The sequence below is a fragment of the Pantherophis guttatus genome, chromosome 2 (assembly GCF_059756535.1).
Source record: "Pantherophis guttatus breed Tessera chromosome 2, ASM5975653v1, whole genome shotgun sequence".
Taxonomy (NCBI): Eukaryota; Metazoa; Chordata; class Lepidosauria; order Squamata; family Colubridae; genus Pantherophis; species Pantherophis guttatus.
In genome coordinates, this window is record NC_142064.1 from 43,151,195 (window position 1) to 43,164,064 (window position 12,870).

The window sequence follows — 12,870 nt, forward strand, 5'->3', positions numbered from 1 at the left end:
ATATATATATATATATATATATATATATATATATATATATATATATATATATAATCCATTTTGCTTTATACAGTGAAAGGAGATTTAAATAAGTAGCCATGTTTTTTTTAGATATCATACTACAAGAAATGATACACTCACATGAATGTCATGATTACTTGGTTGCTAGCAATGATTGGTGTCACATATAAACTGAATTCACTATAAATTATTGTCTTGGATAAATATGAGCTAATACAAAAGTTCTATCTCTGTTTCAGATGTCTGATGATGTTGTGGCTCCATTACCTGAGCCGGTGTTATCGGGAAGGAGAAGGCTCCAAACATGAAGGAGAGGAGTTGGCCAGGCCTCCCTCTCCAGACCCTCCTCTCTGGCAATGCCTCAGGTGTCTCCCGTAGGAGAAGAGATTGGCCAGGAGCCAGGTATCTCCTCGCAGTCGAACAGTGACGGAGATAAGTCTTGGCTGGATCCACGCCAGCATCGGAGAGACGGGCGCACGCAGCAGAAGAGGAGGCGTGCCAGAGATTAAACTGAGTCACTGGACCACACCCCACAGGGGATAAAAGGGGGTGAAGTGGCCATTCAGACTCTGTGACGGACAAAACAAACTACTAGCAAGTCACATTGTATCTTTGAAACAACGTTATCTGCCTTGGATTTAATATGGACTGGACTTGACAATTCTTGAACTGTGTGTATCTTGTTTGGGTTTATCTGTCGGAGGAACAACCCCTCCCTCTATGACTAAAGTTCTTGGCAAGCAGCTACTGGGTTGCTGCCAAGTCTCTTATCGAAAGAATTTGTTGTCTGCCAGTTTTATTTAACCCCTGACTATCTGTTTGTGTGCGTGTGTGAGACGGGGACAGAACAGATGGATCATTCATGCATATGATATTACTCAATGACACAAGCTGTAATATCTTACAAACTATGGCATAGGTTTACAGAAGTAATAAAGTCATTAATAAATATAGAGGAACTAGTTTTCTTTCTTGTGTTATGCCAGAAGAATTGCTTTCACGTGGCTCTCATGTGCATAGCCAGGTTGGTATAATAAACCTGAAGCTATGTAAAAGGCACTGTAAAAACAAGTGCTCTGTCAGTAATTCCTATAACAGATGCATCATAAGAAAAGAAATTCCTGGCTTTGTAAATCTTGCAGCCAGCACATATTTACAGATTAATTTTTTTTAAATGACTCTGTTTCTCAGAATTGCTGTGTTTCTAATTCTAATTCATCCTGATCTAGAATAAAAAGTATGAGAGTCACAAGATAGCAGAGTTCTATCATACTTAAATATGAATAGGATTAAGTAGCAAAAACCTAGGAAATCCAGATTTTCCAAGCAGAAAAAAAGTGATGATGTGCCACATGTATATTTTACTTGACTGGGCCCAGTGCTGATAAAAAGAAAGGGAAGAACATCAGCTCAACTTCTTTTCTCTATTAAAATTATTTTCTTGAACCATGAATAGGGGGCCCAAAGTCCTTACTGAAAAATGAAAAATAGAATGCCATCAGTGGCGCTGACTCTCTTACCAACAGACTAAAAACTCACCTGGAGAACAAACATATTATCAGCCCTGTGCAAATATAGTTCAACCAGTTTATAATGGCTTAGGTTTTCCTGTTGGTGTGATTAGCAAGATTCAAGCAAGTTAAAGTAAAAGTAAAGTTTGGGGCCAACTATTCTTTCTCAGTATAACTCACTAGGTTATTATAGAGGGGAGAAGAACCAAAAGGAGACTCTGAGATCCAAAGAAAAAGCAGGATATAAATGTAACAATAAATAAATAACTATGAGAGTAGTTTTCAAATCAAGAAGTATATTCAAGTAATAAATAAGAAGTAAGAACTACTAAGCCTTACCATTAATTTACCACCCATAAATTTCAGAAAAAGTTGAAAGGATCACGTACCTCAGTTCTAATTTACATGAAAGCTGTGACACGACCACTGAAGTAAAGACAAGGATAGAGAAAGCTCGAACAGCATTCTTCAAAATGAAAAAGGTCTTCTGCAGTCACAATATAAGCCTAAAATTGAAAATGAGGCTTGTCAGATGTTACATCTTTTCTATCCTTCTCTATGGACTAGAGAGTTGGTCTCTGACAGAAAACCACTTGAAGAGACTAGAAGCATTTGAAATGTGGGTTTACAGATGGCTGTTACATATACATAAACTGGGTTGACAAAATCAGAAATGTGGAAGTGATAAGCCACCTGGAAAAGCCAAGGAAAATCATCAAAACCATTAAAAAGCAAAAGTTAGAATATTTTGGACATGTGATGCGACACCTGCAAAAATACAGCATACTTCACTTAATCCTCCAGGGAAAGATTGAAGGCAAACGAGGTACAAGCAAAAGAAGAACATCATGGCTTCAAAATCTAAGGGACTGGTTTGGACAAAACTCAGCAGCACTTTTTCGTGCGGCTATTGATAAAAATAGGATCGGCAACAGGATCGCCAATGTCTGATGACAAAAGAAGAAGAAGAAGAAGAAGAAGAAGAAGAAGAAGAAGAAGAAGAAGAAGAAGAAGAAGAAGAAGAAGAAGAAGAAGAAGAAGAAGAAGAAGAAGAAGAAGACGACTTACAATCAAGTTTGTCCCCTTACTGAAATATTGCATATGTAACAGATTTCAGGATATACCTCAGGAGCCAATGATCATTCAGTGCACTTTTATTTCTTGAATGTTCTGGCTTTGGGTGCCACCATACATAGAAACTGTTTCTAATATCTCTGTATTTTGATTATGCTCCAGTGTGTCCTTCTTTTCTTCCCTAAGAAATGTCTAACCTTCCCAGGAAACCTGACAATAAAGAATAAGCAATACTTCACAAAAGAAGAAAACACAAAGTACTATATCTTTGGTTACCCAACAGCTGGTTCTGGCAGTTTGAACTGATGACAACCTGACAATCTTCATTTTTAGCTCCAGACTGGGTAGAGCTGTTAAACAGTAGCTGAACATGAACTTTACACAATTAATTTTTTTGGCAGCTCTGTTATAATGTATTAGGAAATTATTTTAAAGAATCTCAATTTATAGCTCTTTTTTTCAGATACAGTTATTGCCAACAGTATTGAATGATTGGCAATTTTTGCGTCATACAAATTAGGATAGTCTGGTAAAAATTTCCTTGTTTCAGCATGCAACTAGGCAATTTCAAAAGATTCATCCACTGAAATAATTAAATATGTCAGAGTTTCACTTCTAATTGCCAAAATCAACAGATATGAAGCATCCAATTTCTTCTTACAGATGGACCTAAAGGACTTACCAGGATGCACAAGACAGCATTCTTAGAAAAGTATGGATGGCCTGAGGAATTATCCAATTATAAATCAGGATAAGTGTAATTAATACTGTATGTTGTTCAACCAATCTGCAGCATCTTTTATTAGATTGACCAATCTGGAATGAATAATAATAAGAAAAAATATAAAAGACCCATTGCAAAGAGATATTTTGGTCTTAGAGGGATCAATTTTCTTGAACCCGCCAGCATATAACATAATGACATACAAAATGACATTTAAGGTCATGTCAAATATTTAGGATCCTTTCAGGTGTGATCAGTGATGCTTAATCACTGAATTTCAGCAAACCTAAGAACTTTCCTAACTGTATGTCAGAATGAAATGCTTTTTTTGAGAAATTCTTTACTGTTGGAACTTATTTCATAGAGATCTACAGAAAATTGGTAGATCAAAAGAGACAGTCTTTGCCCTATATCTCGCTCCTAGCTATGCTAAATGTGGAACCAACATCATATATTTTCTGTTCATTTTATTTCTTCTTTAGTAGCTTCAGAATTTCATTGTGCTTGCCAATCATTTCTGAGGTATCATCTGACACAAAACACCTCTCTAGGCTGAATCCTAAATCTTAGTGATATTTTCAGTATATTTTGCAATATTTTCAGCAGTAGTATGTCCAGAAAGTGAATTCTAACCAAGTCTTGAGTAACTTCAAAGCTGAAAATTATTGAAAAATCTTGTCAGAGTTGCTATCTGTACAGTACATACTCTTTTATTGAGAGTGTGGCTCTTATTTTAATCACCTCAAAATTATGGTAAATTTGCAAATTTGTATTATAAATGATTTTATAGAAATTATAAACATTTTGATGGACACTGGTTTAACAAACTTCAGATGGAATGGCCTAAATCTTCTCAATCTAGAATAGTGTTTGTGTCCCAGCAATATTAAATCTACCCAGCAATGGGTAGATACCAACTGCCCAAATTCCCAGCCAGCATGCTGGCTGGCAGACTATGGAATTCTGGGAGTCAGTCCACGCATCATAAAGTTGCTGAGGTGAACAATTAAAAATGATCTAGAGGCATGCAACAATTGGAGCCACATGGTGACTAATCCACTGCTCATGTCTGCCATTTCACTGTTTATGAAAACACCTCTGGATCTTGAATCTGCCTGACTGCCCTGGTTTTTGAGTCTTTCACGCTCTAATCCTCTGTCTCCGTTTGGCCTCTTTGTGGCCTCTAATCCTCAGACTCCATGTGGCTCATCTTTGACACAACAATTTGCCATGTTTGTGCTTGCTGAGTCACCTTCAATCACAGTTCAAGCTGCGGCACACAAAAGCCCAGAGCTCACACTGCCTCTTGCTCCTCAGCTGAGGCTAAAATTCCTTTTATTTCTTGAGGGGGAGGGAGCTCCTGGTCCATTCAGGACTTGATGAACATTCACATTTCACAGATGCCCTTCTTCCCATTCATCTGGTAATCCTCTTGGATGGTACCTATGTACCCAGTGTGATGGATAATGTAACTGGCTTCTGTGCAGCTGCATGTACATTTTTTTAGCCGTTTCACAGCTTACAAACAGTCTGCATACCAAGAGCAATTGTGTTGTGTGTTTTTTTTTAAAAGTGAATCCTCATTTCTGTACTCAGTATTCTATCACTGTGTTGTATATGTTGGACAAGAATTTCCCAACATATAGGAGATTTTTAAAAATTTTGATTTTTTACATTAATCCTAAACTTTTTGGTGAGGGAAGGATGCCTTCGAGTCACTCTTGTTTCCCAGTGACTGTCTGATCTACTCCTAATCTCTCTAGTTTTCTTGCAAGATTATCCTTAGGAATCCAATAGTTATTTTATGTTTAGAGGAAAGACCTTGATTTATGACCCCAGTTTTGCCCAAAATTTCTGTTGCTGCACAGTTGTTAAGTGAGTTTTGCCCCATTTTACAACCTTTCTTGCCACAGTTGCTAAATCACTGCAGTTAAATTAGTTGATAAATGAATCTGGCTTCCCCACTGACTTTGCTTGTGGGAAGCTTGAAAAAACTGATCACATGACCATAGGGCACTGTAGCCATCATGAATATGAATCAGTTGACAAGCATCTGAATTTTGATCATGTGACTATGGGAATGCTGCAAGAGTCAAAAGTATGAAAAACAGTCACATCACTTTTTTCAGTGCTGATGTAACTTTGAATGGGTCACTAAATGAAATGTTGTAACTAGGACTGTATTCCCTGCCTGATTTACTTCCATATGTGAGAGGATCTCTTATTCTCACAACAAAGTTTTGATTACCAGAAAATCAGGACACAATCACAGAATACTTTCACATTTGAAAGATGATAGCTTTGCTTTAACGAAATGTTCTAAAACTAGTGTACATTTTTACTGGAGCAATAAGCAAAACCTATTCTTCGTTGTCAGAAAAATGCATATATGTAGATAGTTTTTGAGTCAGCCTTAATTCCTGACAACTAGTCCTTGAAGTTTTGCTGGACATTTTTTAAAAGTAGTTTGATATTTCCTTCTTCCTAGGACAGAGAAGGTGATTACCCCAAATTCACAAGCTGCCTAAAGCAGAAGTAGAACTTAACAGTCTGGCACTTTCTTACATGGTGCCTTTAACTGAGAGAGAGAAAGAGAGAGTCTCTGTATGTTTAAATAGAATTTAAAGAGGAAGGAAAGGAAGGAGATTGGCTGGTAGGTGAGTAGGAAGGAAGGAAAGTTTTTTTTGCAGTGGTAGATGATGGTGGTGTTGTTGGAGCTTGGGGAAGGGAGGAGAACAAGGTTTTAAGTAAATCTACCAAAGCCATTTGGTTCAGATTTTAAGCATACTTCTATGCCCTGTACACTATAATAAAATATCTATTTAAGATATTATTAACAAGCTGTTTCCTGAGATAAGGTAACTGATTTGCTATCTGCAAACTGTGTGGAAGTTTTTCTCCTCCTTTTCCTGTTCACTGTCATTTACAATATGCTGCATTATGTGCTTATGGTTTTTAAAGTCTGTTTTGTAGTTTTTTCTTCACAGGCCTGCTAGCTTTTTCCTTTAATTATCTGCACATTGTTATTTTTTGGCCAGGAAGTACATTCCACCTTGAAATGTTTAACTTCCAAAGAAGCTTCTTTCTTTTTATCTTCATTAGCTTAGTGATATTTCCTATTCCAACCATAATCTTCCCCAATTAACACTATGGAACGTTACCTCTTAGCCAACCATATCTTCACCTTCACAAATACCTCCTCTCTTTTTATCATCCTTTTAGATACCAAGCCATTCTTATTTCCTCTCTTAGCTAATGGTTTGGGAGCTGTACCCAAAAAGCTCTAACAGTAATTTTGGCCAAGTCTAGTCTTATATTGCCAACGGGCAGTTTTCCAGATATGTTTGCCTTGGCATTTGGGTCTGAATCTTGGGTAGTTCTAGCTCTATAAATCATGTTGACTAGTTAATTAGGCATCCTAGAATCCTGGATATTGCTAAGATAGTTGGTAGAATTTAATCACAATTGTTCCATGGATCTTACTTTTAACTCATGAGATGTCTGTTTCAGTAAAATGTGAAATCTTCGTTTTCTGTTTCATACGCATAAAAAGTTCTTACTGAGGAGCAAGCAAAAATGCTGATTCAATTATATTTTATTCAGCTATCACACATTTTTAGCTATTTTATGGTGAATGGTCTTCATGTCTTTAACAAGGTTAAATGCAGGGGTGGGCTGCTGCCAGTTGTAACAACTCGTTCGCCCAGCACCAAAAATGTGAATGCACGCGGCCTTCCACGCATGTGCATGGCTTCAAAAACACGGCAATATAGGACGGGATAGTGCCGGGGCATACAGTTTGCCCGAACTAGTCCGAACTGGCAGCAACCCACCTCTGGTTAAATGTTGTCTGGAAACTATGATAACTTACCATTCTTATCAAATGACAAAACTAATTAAGTTAGTGGGGAAAGTGGACAATTGAATTGTAAAACAAAGATGCATTTTAAGCCTCTGCCTGCTTATACAGAAACAGATACAGCTGTGTTCTGTGAAGTTTACTCCTGAATAAGTACGCACTAGCTAACAGCCTTACTAAATTACCCTAAGCAATTCAATTCTGTCTCCAACATTATAACTACATGCAAATATTACAAAGTAGCTAAGTTATGCAGCTTAATGAGAAAATTATCAACATATAGGATCATTCCACAGCCTTTTCAGCCTTATATCAAGCCAAGCTACAGAATATTTATGTCCCTTTGTACCTTAGAGAACCCAACTATCTGTAATAGAATTTCAACCTATCTCTCTCATAGGTGCCCTTTTAGAGATGACCCTTTAGCTGTCACATTGTACTGTATGGCTTACTTTGCCTCACTAAGTTTGCAATAAAAATTACCTAGCCCTCTTGAGGTGTCGCTATAATTATAATTTAATGACAAATTCAAAGGCATCCCTTCATATTGTGTGGAAGAAGACAATGGTAAACCATTTTTGTATTTTTACTGAAAGCCCACATGGATAGAAAATATAAAATGATTAACGATATAGTGCCAGATGATGGGTCCTTCAGATCAGATAGCACTCAATATGCTACTGAGAAAGAGCTGAGAATCTTTCAGAATACTAATGGCATTTATGACCTGGTTAAATTAATGCCTTCAGGATATCTAGTTGCTGATGTTGACATGCAAGCACAGAAGGATCTGAAGGTGCTAAGACATAATTAGAGTGGGAACATAGAATGTAAGAAGCATAAACATTGAAAAGCTTAACCGGGAAAGATGAAATAAATTGACTAAACATTGACATCAGTAAATTGAGATAACAGGAATTAGACATTTTCAGTCAAAAGATCACATTATTTACTATTCAGGACATGAAAAACAAAAAAAAAAGATACACCATTGCTTTCATAGTAGGGAAGAGTAAAGCAAGAACAATACTTGGCTATAAGGCAATCAATAATCAAATAACATTAATTATGTTATTAATTATGTTAATAAAGGCAGACAACCCTTTGATTTGATGATTATCTAAGATTATGTTCCAACCACTCATGCATAACAAGAGGCATTTGATGAATTTTATGATCAAGTTAAATTTGAAATTGTCAGAACATGCAAACAAAACTGTGCTATTGGTGGTTAGAGATTGGAATGCCAAAATTAGAGATTTTAAGGATAAAAATAAAGTTGGCCTAGGACAGTGGTTCTCAACCTGTGGTCAGCAGCCCCTTAGGGGACCACGATGTCACAGGGGGACTCCAAAGGCTTGAAGAAATATTATTATTTAAATCGTGAATTGAGTCTTCGGGGTCTGTGGCCATGTTCTGTGGCAACAACAGGTATTTAAAGGGTGCCTATGGTGAAGAAAAGGTTGAGAACCACTGACCTAGAACACTGAATGAAGCAAGAGAATAACTATTAATTTCTGCCAATCCAATTATGTTTTCATTGCAATACAGGCTTCAAACAACCAGCATAATGGTTGTATAAATGGCTATCACCAGATGGATACACAGGAATCAAATTTGCTATATTATTGCTAGAAAGAGTTGAAAGAGATCAATTATAACAGCAAAGACAGCCAATCCTATTGCAACATTGCTATGATCACTTTTATGCCATTCAGTTCATCAAAGTTTGATCTTCAGGTAGCCTTCACTTAACCACAGTAATTGGGACTGTAACTTATGTAGCAATCATAAAGCGCAATATCAAGTAATAGGACCAAATAGCCACAGCAATTCCAACACTTCCAGTTGCCATCATTAAGCGAATCCCATGATATCCTTAAGTGTGACATCATGTGCTCAACATCCTGCCACAAACTGGCAGTGGAGATAGCAAATGACAATCACATGATGTGGGATGCAGTGATGACATAATGGGAGCCGATCAACAAACACATGCATTGTATTCATGTAACCTCAGGGACACTGCAAGGGCCACAACTATAAAAAGTGGTTATAAGTATCACTTATTTTCGATGCTGTCACAAGTTCCAGTGATTACTTAAGCAAACGATTGATTGCTCAAAGAATGAGCAGCATCTGAAACCACAACTGTGCATGCACCAGCCTGAATTATGCATGCACTAGTCTCACATTAGCTGAATTTTGGGTTGCATTAAATGCAGTCTGGTATCAGTTTACAATCATACTGAATAGAATATCCCATTAACTATCCTGACATCAACTGGGAGTCAAACTCTGCACCAAGTGGAAGATCCAACAGGTTCCTAACAAATCTAGAAGACAACAAAAAGTAGAAAAGGGAACAAGGGGATCAGCCATATTGGACTTAATTCTCACTAATAGAGATGAAATGATAGAAGGTGTTGAAGCTACAGGAACCTTGTAGGCAAGTGATCACACAATATTGGAATTCAACATTATGCAAACACAAGTAGTAGAACAAACTAGAGTCTTGGACTTTAAGAGAGCTAATTTCAATAAACTTAGAGAGAGCTTGAGAAGGATTCCATGGATGAGAATCCTCAATGGGAAAACAACTCAAGAAGCTTGGGAAATTTTGAAAAGTGAGATTATAAAAGCCCAGTCTAGCACAATACCAATGAAGAAGAAAAATAATAAATCTCAAAAGAAACCAACATGGCTGCATAAAGAACTCTCTAACAAATTGAAAGACAAAAAGGACAAGTATAAAAAGTGGAAAGAGGGGCAAATAACTAAGGCAGAATATCAGCAAATAGCCCCAGCCTGTAAAGATGAAGTGAGGAAAGCTAAAGCTCACAATGAACAAAGGCTTGCGACTAAAATAAAAAAAAAAAGCTTCTTCCAACATATTAAAAACAAGAAAAAAGTCAAGGAAACAATTGGCCCTTTGCTGGGAGAAAGTGGCAAGAAGGTGACAAGCAACAGGAAGGAAGCAGAACTACTTAACTCATTTTTTGCATCTGTCTTTACACAAAAGGAAAACTGCATCTACATGGAGGGAAGTATGCAGTGGAGTACTCCAGGGCTCTGTTTTAGGCCCAGTGCTCTTCAACATCTTCATCAATGACTTGGACGAGGGGATAGATGGGGAACTCATCAGATTTGCAGATGTCACCAAGCTGGCAGGAATATCCAACACTCCAGAAGATAGGCTCAAGATACAGAAGGATCTTGACAGACTTGAACATTGGGCGCTATCTAACAAAATGAAATTCAACAGTGAAAAAAGCAAGGTTCTACATTTAGGGAAGAAAAACAAAATGCACAGGTACTGTATATGTGGTACCTTGCTCAATACTAGTAATTGTGAGAGGGATCTCGGAGTCCTAGTGGACAACCATTTAGATATGAGCCAGCAGTGTGCAGCAGCTGCCAAAAAAGCCAACACAGTTCTGGGCTGCATTAACAGAGGGATAGAATCAAGATCACATGAAGCGTTAATACCACTTATAATGCCTTGTAAGGCCACACTTGGAATACACATTCACTTTTGGTCACCACGATGTAAAAAAGATGTTGAGACTCTAGAAAGAGTGCAGAGAAGAACAACAAAGATGATTAGGGGAGTGGAGGCTAAAACATATGAAGAACGGTGGCAGGAACTGGGTATGTCTAGTTTAATGAAGAGAAGGACTAGGGTAGACATGATAGCAGTGTTCCAATATCTCAGGGGTTGCCACAAAGAAGAGGGAGTCAAACTATTCTTCAAAGCACCTGAGGGTAGAACAAGAAGCAATGGGTGGAAACTAATCAAGAAGAGAAGCAATTTAGAACTAAGGAAAAATTTCCTTACAGTTAGAACAGTTAATAAGTGGAACAACTTGCCTGCAGAAGTTGTGAATGCCCCAACACTGGAAATTTTTAAGAAGATGTTGGATAACCATTTGTCTGAAGTGGTGTAGGGTTTCCTGTCTGGGCAGGGGGTTGGACTAGAAGACCTCCAAGGTCCCTTCCAACTTTGTTATTCTATTCTGATAATCCTTAATGGACTTTTGCTGATACCAGCACTGAAATGACAATGCTTTAGGGATATGTTTACAGATAAGAGAAGGGGTATGGAAATAAAAGATCATTTATTGTAATTTAAAAGGAGGTGAAATACTAAAATTGTTTATACTGTAGTGATGAAGGTTGGAAATCACTTCTATATATATATATATATATATATATATATATATATATATATATATATATATATATATATATATATATATATATATATATATATTCCCATTATTATTTATCTTTTCTATTTTTCTATCCTTATTTAGTTAGAATTTTTGCTATTGTAATTATAACCTTTGACCAAAAAAATTGGCAGGAAAAGAATATGCTCAATTATAGAAGCAGTGGTCAACCATTGGAAGGATCAGGCTGGGAATTCCCAATGTGGTGGGTAAGAGTCAACATCAACTTGATGGTGCAAAATCTTGTCAAACAGAAAAATTGTTATATTCATTTCCTGATTTCCTGTTATAATCAGCAGGAGTTATAGATATTCAAGTTTAGATTTGAACTAAATCACAGTCTCAAAATCAATCCAAAGTGAAGTGCCTTCTTTCTGATCACCAAATAATAATCTATACTAAAACACAAAAGCTTATTATATCATGAAGAGACATGAAAGGTTGAAACTTTAATCCCTTAAATCTAAATTCACAAGGCAAAAACCCATAACTGATCAATCACATGCACCCATATTTTAAGGTATAAAGGGGTTTTTCATTCATCCATATAAACAAGATTTATCAGTTCACAACACAGTTGGTTCTGTAGCCCATTCGTCAACCTGAAAGGAAAACACGTTTTCAAATTTTCAGACTATTTTCTGAAAAAGTACATTTGTTTTCCATGAGAAATACAATCTGTCTCATCCCAACCTGTATTTCTGGGTCACTCGAGACATTTAAACTGCACTTATAATTAACAGCTATTTTTAAACAGTGGAAAAAATAGAGCACTGGTGAGGTACAAAAGCATTAAAATTGCCCCAGTTTTGCTTTTCAATAGGACACACTACTGCAATATGCTTCAAGATCAAAGAGTCCTCAGTAGAAAAAGACAGGCCGATCAGTGGGGATAAATAGTTCCCATTATGATGGTGTAAGAAAAGGGTTCTTTCAATTGAAACAATTTAATAACCACATTCATTACATTGGTGTCCACTTGGTTTTTATCTGAGCAATTTTTGCATAACTGGAGAGCAAGTTCAATTGAATTTATTCTCTAGAAATTAAGATGTGCTAGGTCTGAATGCTCAAAAATTAAGCACTAATAGCCTGCAAAGCAGTTGTCTTGAGATTTTTTTTTCCCCTGGATATAGTCAGATCTGCTTACCTCTAATTATATCAAATGGTACATTCCCTAAAATATACCAATATGTTCGTTAGCTGTTTCAAAGCAGCTAAGATTCCTTTAAAAGAGTTTCTGATTTTGAGCAACTTCATAAAATCATGTTATGAAAATCAGAATTATGAGTCAACAATGCCATATATAAACTCTCCTATCAGGGGACTGGGAATGAGAAGAGCTAGAACTGGGTGGTTTGTTTTTTTTTAGCAGTCCTGCTATGCAAAACAACCAAGCAGTGTCACCAGGGTGACATTTCTAGCAACAATTTTTTAAAGAACAATAGA

The 12,870-nt window shown here is 36.8% G+C and overlaps 1 protein-coding gene across 11 annotated transcripts in view; it reads right to left on the reverse strand.

Moving 5' to 3' along the window:
- The window catches only part of LOC117679058 (uncharacterized), a 135,958-nt gene that overhangs the window by 16,004 nt on the left and 107,084 nt on the right, over positions 1-12,870 (reverse strand). For 6 of the 11 annotated variants that reach the window (XR_015732146.1, XR_015732153.1, XR_015732154.1 and 3 more), the window contains 3 exons: positions 3,289-3,422; positions 2,657-2,816; positions 1,922-2,038 (listed from right to left, as the gene is read on the reverse strand). The exons of the other annotated variants lie outside the window; for them this stretch is intronic. The gene's annotated coding sequence lies outside the window, so the exon portion shown is untranslated. The remainder of the gene's footprint in view (positions 1-1,921; positions 2,039-2,656; positions 2,817-3,288; positions 3,423-12,870) is intronic. 11 annotated transcript variants of the gene reach the window in all.